The sequence below is a fragment of the Nuphar pumila genome, chromosome 11 (assembly GCF_984573655.1).
Source record: "Nuphar pumila chromosome 11, dmNupPumi1.hap1.1, whole genome shotgun sequence".
NCBI classification, from domain to species: domain Eukaryota; kingdom Viridiplantae; phylum Streptophyta; class Magnoliopsida; order Nymphaeales; family Nymphaeaceae; genus Nuphar; species Nuphar pumila.
In genome coordinates, this window is record NC_143259.1 from 32,101,504 (window position 1) to 32,112,388 (window position 10,885).

Sequence of the window (10,885 nt, forward strand, 5' to 3'; positions counted from 1 at the left end):
AGTCCCATTCTTCGGAATTATCCCGCATTTTAAACAGAGGCAAGTTATTTTCAAAATCTTTTTCAAAGGTCAGTTTGACTTGCAAAAGTAAAATTTTGCGATGATAACATCAGGGATGAGGAAAACTTGATTTTAAAACAGAAGATAACTTCAAAGTTTAGATTGGACTTTGAAGTTTGGATTTTGATCTGGGAATTGAAATTTGAATACAAAAATGATTTTGAAACTTCAAAGTCAAATTGGACTTTGAATTTGAAATTTTGAATCTTGAAATGAGATAGAATTGAATTTGAATCTATAAATGAGATTTGATATGAGAAATGAAGAAAAAGAATCACTTGGAATTTTGAAAAGAAAATTTTGAAAATATGATGCAATTCTATCCTAAATGGTGAATGAATCTAAATAATTTTGGGATTGGATTTTGAAAATCATATTTCATTCTTTAAATGAATTAAAAATGAGATTGAAGATATAATACATCCCTGACTATGGTCATTGAATATATTATATAATAACCACATTTAAATTCAAGTGAAGAATAAAACACTTTTTTGGTGCTTTTATAGAGTTTAAAATGGAATTAATTCTCAATATACCCTGACTATGACCATTGGTATATATATATTGAATTAATTTTAAATTAAACTCTGATAAAAGGGGAAAATATTTAAAAAAAATATGATGAATTTTGAAAAGGAATCCAATGTGGATCCAGTGTTATTTTATAAAATATAAGAATCCTAAGTTTTGTTTACATCCTAAATATGGCCATTGATGTAAATCATCAACTTAGGATTAATTACCTCTTTCGAAATGGTGCACGTGCCATTCGTGTTTCACCATTGTGAGATTTTGCGAAATAAAGGCAAAAAGCATGGGAATAAGCATTTTATGATATTTACAATGCTCATTCATTCTATCTAAAACAAGAAATATAAATTCTCCTTCAGATCTAGCTATTACATTGTTGAAATTGAAGTTTAAAATGATAAAGTTCTGAATATAGGAGGGAATTTCAAGAATTCCTGCAAAATTCCAAGTTAGTATATGATGGAAGATATAAATGATGGACAAATAAAACATCGAGAGCCTACGTGCATCCACATAAGCAATATATATATGAAGGATATATATATGGGTGCATAACATATGTTTGTGTTTTAACATAAATGCCAATATCTTGATGCAGATGCATATGGAATAATACTGAGATAATATGTAAGGTGAGATGTGAATGATAGCTTTGCAAAGAATATACAGGGACTTTCAAATGGGATATGCTGGTGGAGTATTAGTGGTGTATAGGGCTGTAAATGAAGGGCGACAGTTGCTACAGTGGGTTGAAGAGAGGAAGGATGAACACAGGGTGTGACAACATGGCTATAGTGTGACTATAGTGAGTGGTATAATGAGTGGTATAGGTGTTGTGCCAGGTGTCTTTGGTGAAATGCAGGAAGTGATAGAGATGCTATGTAAGTGATAGACATGTCAAAAATAGTGACGGCACGTGGAGGCCATGGTGATGGATCAGGTGCATAAGTGCAGTAACATTAGGATGTAAAATAGTGATGAAGAAAGTCCAGAAAATTATGTAATGAATGTGTTCAGTGAATAGGGATGTTGTGGGTGCTAACCTATATGGGTAAGTGCAGCAAGGCTGCAGGGGAGTGGATGGTAAGTGGGTATTTGATAGTAAAGGACTGCCATGGATCTGTTGGTGAGATGGTGATGCTATTACAAATTACGAGAATCAGACTGTAGGCAGCTGCACCAAGCGTAGTTGGTGAGTATTGACAGGTGGGCAGGGACATGATATGAACCTAAGGAAACATGTGATAACATAATACATGGGAGACATCAATATCAAACATTGCCACAAGTGGTTGCAGCGACGTAAAGTGTTGCTGCAGTTTGTTTACAGCCACACAAAATACTACTATGAGTGCTTAAATGGGAATAGACAACAGAGACTGGGTTCCAATCATGGGATCAATCTATCAAGGGTGAGGGCATACACCTATGCTGCAGAAAAGTAGAATCAGATTCAAATGATTCTAAATCTATGGCCAGGAAAAGGGAAAAAGAGAGATGGAAATGACAGATGATGACGTGATGATATGTACCAGCACAATGATGAAATGAGTTTTCAGAACATCAATAACATAGCCCAAGTCATGGAATCAACGAGAATGGGATTGCCCAAACAAAACTCAAGTTACAGTAGCAAAATTAAAACAGAGAACCTAACCTAGAAGACAAAGGTTGTGAATGGATACACAGGATAATATACATATATAATGTTATGGTGGGAGGAGTGAAAACTACCCATTTGCAGGAGATGAAACCGTGGGTCTTATTCCAGAAAATCTCCAATTCAGAGATATCACCGTCATCAATACCAGGACCCAGTGGATGTCCAAGAGACAGTCCTGCTGGATCGCATCTATCAGATGCCTATTCAATAGGCAGATCATTCTCAAAATTCTCCTAAGGTAACTTTGCAGCTTCATGCCAATATCACCAGAACCTCCTTGGATAAAGGTTTGGAAAATAAAATAAAATGTTCATGTTATTTCCTTAAAAAATTGGTGGTATTTACCTTCTCAACAAGTTGATCAACTGTCAGCTTAGATCAAAACTTGATATATGCTTTTTCATGCACTCGATCAGCTCATGCATAAGCAAGCATAAGCATAGTCATATGTTATTTTCAACATTCTACTGTAGGCTCGAATTCCAGAGGTCGATTTCCTTCGGACTCTTGCAAAGAAGATGTTGTGTGGAGGTCGGGATGAGATCCACAGAGTGAAAATGGATGCCTCACGATGATAGACAATGTGAACAAGATGGGTGATGTTGATAATCGATCAGAAAGATACTTGATTTTTTTGAAGCCAAGTTGATGCAAGGGTATTGCGACGATGGTGGGTGGTAATGGATGCCGCTTCGATAAAAAAAATGGATGATCTCTTAAAAATGGATGTCGACCAAGGATTTGCAGAGAAGCTCCAATGATGATGGGTTTAATGGATGTTGAGCCCTTCTCCTTCACCCCCTTTTTTAAAGAAGGGGAGGAAGCTTCAGGAATTCATTCGTTGAAGATGGATGGTGTGAAGAAGATGGGTTTGTTTGAGATCAACGATGGAGAGAGGAGAGGGAAACGCATGGGAGGAGTCCGTTGGAACTTTTCCTCTTTTCTAAAAGGAGGATTCCCTTTTAAGAAATTTTTGTAAAAGGGTTAAATGAGGTTTTCAGAAAAATTATCTTAAAAAGCTTCAAAACCATTTGTTTTTCTCGTAGTTTTTTTAAGTTTTTTGGTTTTTGTGTTATTTTTCATTTTTTTGCATTTTTAGAATAAAATTCTAAAGTTTTACGAGAAAATAAAGGTTAAAAACTTTTTTTTTGTATTTTTTTGCAAAATATTTACAAAGGGAGTTTTTCTGAGAACTCAAGGCGATTTTTGGGAAAATTTCTTCAGAAAATGGGTTTATATCTGAATTTTTAGGAAATATTCGAGGTTTTTAACCTCAAACTGAGAAATATAGGGTTGTGGATTCCAGAGGATGCCAGATGAACTGCCCGAGCCTTTCAAAACCATTTTCAATATTTTTTGTGATTTTAATTTGAAAACCGGACAACGGAGCTCAGATTTGGGTTTAAAACACTGGATTCAGATCCGGAATTGAATTTGGATATATTAATATGAGATTTAATCCAGAACGTTTGAAGAATAACTGAAATTTCGCTTTGATTTTCTCAGAAGATGGAATCAGGGGCAAAAGAGTCATTTTTATAAAACTTTGAAAAATTTGGGGTGTTCACACTCGGCCCATCTGCTATTGGTAATAATTGCTATGCATATGCTATCCCTGGTATGACTGAGAGTCACGGCCTCGTGCTGTTATCTGTTCAACAAAGTTTCTGTAGCCAATATAGCTCTTGTGCTATCAAACAATACCAGCTAGTCTTAATGTGGCTAGGACATCAGTTTGAATCTTCAGTAGTCCATCACCATCAAATACCATCCATGCTCAACGTTTGCAATGTACCCATGTTGCGTTTGAATCCCACAACATTCCACCTTACTCAACATGCATCTCTCTGGCATCGCCAGCTCAATGCCAGTAGCAAAAGTCTTCTTGTTCAGTTTCCCCCAAGTAGGCAATTGTTACAACTACTACCTCTCTCAGAAGGCAGCAATACAACAATCTCAGGGCATAACTCAGCTCCACATATTGACAGCATATTGCATGCCATCACTTATCACTTTCACAATATGTCACTCATCATTTTCACAACACCACTTGTTGTGTTCACTATTGCACCTGCCTTCTTCACTGCCACACCTAAATATCACACAATGTTTACTGTATTCACCTACCACAACCACCTATACACATCTCACATCTCATAGCACTGTTGCAGCACTATCAGCACCTGTTGAGATACTATATTTTGATGACACACAATATGATAAACTGTCATGTATGATATGATAATATGCCTTCATGAATAATGTTATATTATGACTGGATATGATTTGTCATGTATTTAACGAGTATTTGATGCAAGGTTAATTCACCCAAAAAGGATGGAGACCTCCTGCTCAAGTACAACCTTGGTGCAATCATACTCTCTGAAGAAAAAGCTTGATGGGCCATTCATTCTTAAAGATCATCTAAAGAGATTGGCTACTTCAAGATGAAGATTTTTTTCTTTAGAGAAATATGTAACAGAACCTTCAGAAGCATGCATATTGCATATTACATGCTTTATCATACAAGCCACTCATTCACAAAAGCTATGTTTCATAAAAGCATATGACATTTTCAAAAAGCACCTTTTTTGAAATCTAATCATTGTACCTTCTTACACACTTTTATGAAAAAGGTATTTTAACAAGATATAATAGCTCATAATTGTACCTTCTATCATGTATAAGACAACTTGAAAAGAAATAAAAAGTAATGATTTCAAGTATGTAAGGAAAAGACAAACATAAAAATCGACTAGTTGAACTAAACAAAGAAAACTAATATTATAATATGTTTAGAAAAGACGTTAGTTACTTTATACAACTCAAGAATGTCGACTTACTTAAAGTCATCATTCTTTCTGTAAAACATTAAATACCACCTCAAAAACTTTTTTAGAAATGACTATCTTAACCCCACTCAAGAATGTCGACTTGTTTAAAGTCTTCATTCTCTCGGTAGACATTAAATAGCACATCATAAAGTATTTTTTAGATATGACTATTTACAAAATAAAGAACTCAAAGCATTTATTGTACTTACACCCATTTAAGTAAAGAAGTGACGATTTCTAAATAAAATACTAAAATACTACAAATCATTAATTTGAATAAAGACAAAACTACATGATGGTTTAAAATCCAACGTTCAATGTACTACAAATCAATTATTATGAAAATAGACTTTTTACATAAAATATATCATACCTAAAATACTACAACGAATAGTGTACCCCAAATACTACACTTATAGAAAGAAGACTTTTTCGAAAAATACATAAAGTTATTTTTGAAATGACTTGACATCTCACATCCCAAAAAGGCAATCATTTCAAAAAGGCAACGACTATTTTTTGAAAGCTATATAAATATAAACAAAATTGTTCTTAAGACAAGGACATGTGAGCTTACAATGAGAAAAATTCCTATTCGGTATTTGAAAAAGAGAGCCTAGAAAAAAAAAGAGAAAAAGTCAAGAATAGTTCTTTGACAAAGAGAATCATCTGAGTGAAAAGAACAAAATATTCTGAGAATCCTTCATTCGTGCATTCACATCATTCTGAAGGTTCTATAGGAAGTATTGTAACTTTCTGTTATTCACTGTATTCCTTCTTTGTTGAAAAAAGTAGACCTCTGTGAAAGAGGGTGTTGTCCTTCTCTATTGAGAGAAGAAGACCATTGTGAAAGAGGGTGTTCCCCTTCTCTGTTGAGAGAAGAAGACCTTTGTGGAAGAGGGTGTTCCCCTTCTCTGTTGAGAGAAGAAGACCTCTGAGGAAGTGGGTGTTATACTATTTATCCGGTAACTCGGATGTTATAGTGAAAAGCTCAAGTGTTTTGCTTGGGGACTGGATGTAGGTCAGTGACTCGACCAAACCAGTATAAATCTTGTGTTTTATGTGTTGTGCCTTACTGCATTTATTTTTTAATTTATCGATCTATTTCATATTTCACTATTCACCCCCCTCTAGTGGAATTTCATTTGGTATAAGAGCAGGTTTGTTGGTTTCGACATAACAAGTCTTCCAGCACTTATGACATCAACCTCTTATGCTCGTGATATTGAAGGTCAACACGCATCTCGTCCTCCTTTCTTCAACGGCTCCAACTATGGATACTGGAAATGCAGAATGACTATATTCTCAAGTCTATAGATTTTGCTGTATGGAAAATTGTTGAACATCCATACACATCTCCATCCTCAGACTATAGCTTGTGGTCTGATAAAGAAAAGAAGATGGCCAATCTAAATGCAAAGGCTATGAATGCTTTGTATTGTGCCATTAATCAAAATGAATTCAACAGAATATCTATTTGTGAATCTGCTTATCATATTTGGCATTCTCTGGAGGTCATTCATGAAGGAACCAATAAAGTGAAAGAAGCCAAAATCTCATCTCTAGTCCAAAAATATGAGTTGTTCAAAATGAACAAAGATGAACAAAGATGAACCCATCACATAGATGTTTACAAGATTCACCAATATCACCAACGACCTGAAATCTCTGGGAGAAACCTATTCCTAGACAGATAAGGTGAAGAAAATCTTGAGATCTCTTACAACTGATTGGGAGAAAAAGACTACAATAATTGAAGAAGCTCAAGATTTATCCAAGCTTACCCTGGATGACTTAATAGGCAATCTTATGGCCTATGAAGTCCATATGAAGGAAAGAAGGGAAGAAGAACAACCTATAAAGAAAACTCTAGCCTTTCTAGCTCTTTCTGAGAATGAGGACTCAGAAAAAGAATTTGAAATTGCGCTACTCACCAGAAAATTCCAGCTCTTCATAAGAAAAAACCGGCTTCCAAATAAGCACAAGGAAAGAAAAGACTCTAAAGAAGATTCCATGTGCTATCAGTGTAATAAGCTAGGTCACATGAGACGTGACTATCCTCTTCTAAAAAGAAAAGTCAAAACCGAGGAACCAAAGAAAAGGTTCTTCAAGAAAAAGGCTCTGCATGCTCAATGGGATGACTCAGAACCATCTACAAGTGAAGAGTCAAGTGATGATGATGCTGAAACTGCCAACATGTGCTTCATGGCAGAAAGCTCTGTAAGTGAATCTCTCGATTTTTCTTTCGAAGAACTTCAAAATGCTTTTCAAGAACTTTTTGAAGAATCAAGAAAAATGATTCTAAAAAAAAAAAATTGAAATCTGAAAATTTAGAACTTTCTCAGAAAAATGAAAAACTCAGTATTAAAAATTCTGAGTTAAAAAGAAAAAATTGTATGATTACCTCTGAAAACTCTTCTACTAGCTCCAAGACTATAAATCTTCAAGTAAAAATTTTAGAATTAAAAAGTAAAAATGAAAACCTTATGAAAATGGTTTTCAAGTTTACTAAAGGGAAAAAGAACTTGGATAAACTCCTATCCTCTCAAAAATTCTCCTTTTAAAAGAATGGTATTGGTTATTCTTACATGAATAAACCTTCTTATATAAATAAAAAGACTGTTTTCATCAAAGGTTCTGTTGAACCTAAGCAGAAGCATTACAACTTTCATACTTTGTACTCTTCTAAAGTTATAGACAAACCCAAATCAAAATGGATATGGGTTCCTAAGTCTAACAAAAAAGGACCCGATTGGGTACCACAAAGAATTTTTACTTACTATTTTGCAGGCTTCAAAGAAGAAGAACAGATGGATACTAGACAGTGGATGTTTAAAACATATGACAGGACATCCAGATCTTTTTGTTGTTCTTCATCATAAAGAAAGAGGAACTGTCACCTTTGGAGATAACAACAAAGGTTTGATAATTGGTATTGATAATATTGGTAATATTGATAAACCTCTTATCAAAGATGTTCTCCTTGTTAAAGGCTTAAAACATAACCTCTTAAGTATAAGTCAAATGTGTGACACAGGTTATAATGTTAGCTTTAAACATGATGCATGCCTTATAGCAGACACCAATGAAAATATCATTTTAAAAGGTATAAGAAGAAATAATATATATGAATTATACCTAGAAAACATTACTGAACATTGTCTTGTAGCTAATAATGACACTCAAAATTTATGGCACATGAGAATGGGTCATGTCAACTCAAAATACATGTCTAAATTAGCTAAAAATAATTCAGTACGTGGGTTACCTAAAATGACATTTAAAAAAGACTATTTTTGTGATGCATGTCAACTAGGAAAATTGTCAAAATCAACTTTCAAATCAAAAAATATTGTTTCAAGTAAAAGACCCTTAGAGCTTCTCCACCTGGATCTTTTTGGTCCTTCTAGAGTAGCTAGTCTTAATCATAATAAATATGCTTGTGTCATTGTAGATGATTACTCAAGATTTACTTGGGTAATATTTTTGAAAAACAAAAGTGATACGTTTTGTGAATTTGAAATTTTATGTAAAAAGTTACAAAATGAAAAATCTTGTTCTATTATAAAAATTCGTAGTGACCATGGAGGAGAATTTGATAATGATCCTTTTGTAAATTTTTTTAACTTGCATGGTATTTCTCATAACTTTGCCTTTCCTAGAGCTGCACCTCAAAATGGTGTAGTAGAAAGAAAAAATAGAACCCTTCAGAAATCTGCTAGAACTATGCTCCAACATAATAAACTTGCTAAATATTTTTGGGCAGAAGCTGTTAATACTGCATGCTATATATCAAATAGAGTTCTTATTAGGCCCTTATTAAATAAAACTCCTTATGAATTGTTCTATAACAGAACTCCAAGGATAGACTACTTTAAAGTCTTTGGGTGTAAATACTTTATCCTTAACACAAAAGATAGCCTTGATAAATTTGATGCTAAATCTGTTGAAGGCATGTTCTTAGGATATTCAAGTCATAGTAAAGCATACAGAGTATTTAATAAGAGTTCAAATACTATTGAAGAATCTATGCATGTCAGTTTTTGTGAATCTATTGATCAATCTGTTCATAAGCACACTAATGATGATGATATTGAAAGTACAAATTTATTCTTAAACAACACAGCTAAACCCAATGAAGATGATCTTCAAAGAACATTTGCCGAAATCAGAGATCATCCTCAAAAGCAGATTTTGGGAGACCTGACCAAGGGGGTTCAAACTAGAGCTAAGCTGGAACGGATTGCAAATATGGCATTCATTTCTCAACTTGAACCAAAGAAGATTGATGAAGCCATCATCGATGAGTTCTGGATGCTAGCCATGACTGAAGAACTGAATCAATTCCAAAGAAACAATGTTTGGGATCTTGTACCTAGACCAAAAGATCATAAGATCATTGGGACAAGATGGATCTTCAGAAACAAGCTAGATGAAACAGGTAATGTTATAAGAAACAAGGCAAGACTAGTAGCTCAAGGGTACAACTAGGAGGAATGTATTGATTTTGATGAAACATTTGCTCCTGTTGCTAGACTTGAATTTATTAGAATGTTTTTAGCATATGCAAGCTATATGGATTTCAAACTATATCAAATGGATGTTAAAAGTGCATTTCTAAATGGTTTTATAAATGAAGAAGTATATGTAAAACAACCTTCAGGCTTTGAAAATGAACAATTTCCAGATCATGTTTTCAAACTAAAATGTGTCTTATATGGGTTAAAACAAGCACCTCGTGCTTGGTATGACAGACTTAAAACCTTTTTATTAAAAACTGGTTTTTCTGTAGGCAAAGCAGATTCTACTCTATTTGTGAAAATAGTGAATAAACATACCCTAATCGTTCAAATTTATATGGACGATATCATCTTTGGATCTACTAACAACACTCTCTGTGAAGATTTTTTCTAAGTCCATGCAGAAAGAATTCGAAATGAGTATGATGGGAGAACTCACCTACTTTCTTGGACTGCATATTAAGCAAACCAAGGATGGAGTCTTCATCAACCAATCTAAATATGCTCATGAACTTCTGAAGAGGTTCAACATGAACTTAACTGCTTCAAAAATTACTCCTATGAGCACAACTACTGTTTTGGATAGAGATGAAGATGGTAAGACTATGGATACAAAGTTATACAGAGGTATGATAGGATCACTACTTTATTTAACTACTAGCCATTCAGATATCATGTTCAGTGTTTGCTTGTGTGCTAGATTTCAGTCAAATCCAAAAGAATCACATCTTAAAGCTGTAAAAAGAATAATGAGATACCTGGAAGACACAGTTGATTTTGGATTATTTTATTTAAAATCATCTACATTTGATTTAATCTCATACAGTGATGCTGACTTTGCTGGAAGTAAATCCAACAGAAAAAGCACAAGTGAAACATGTCATATGTTAGGGCACTCACTAGTTTCATGGTTCAGTAAGAAACAAAACTGTGTATCATTATCTACTACTGAAGCTGAATACATAGCTGCTAGCCTAGCATGTACACAGGTCATCTGGATCAAACAAACTTTGAAAGATTTTGGTTTGAAATTCGAAAATACAACTATTTTATGTGATAACACAAGTGTAATAAATTTATCAAAAAATCCTATTTTACACTCTCGAACTAAACACATTCAAATTAGACACCACTTTCTAAGAGAACAAATCCTAAACAATATAATCAAACTGAAATTTATACCCACTAATAAACAATTAGCAGACATTTTCACTAAACCTTTAAAAAATGAAGACTTTATAAGAATTAGGGATATGTAAATTAAGTGATTTATA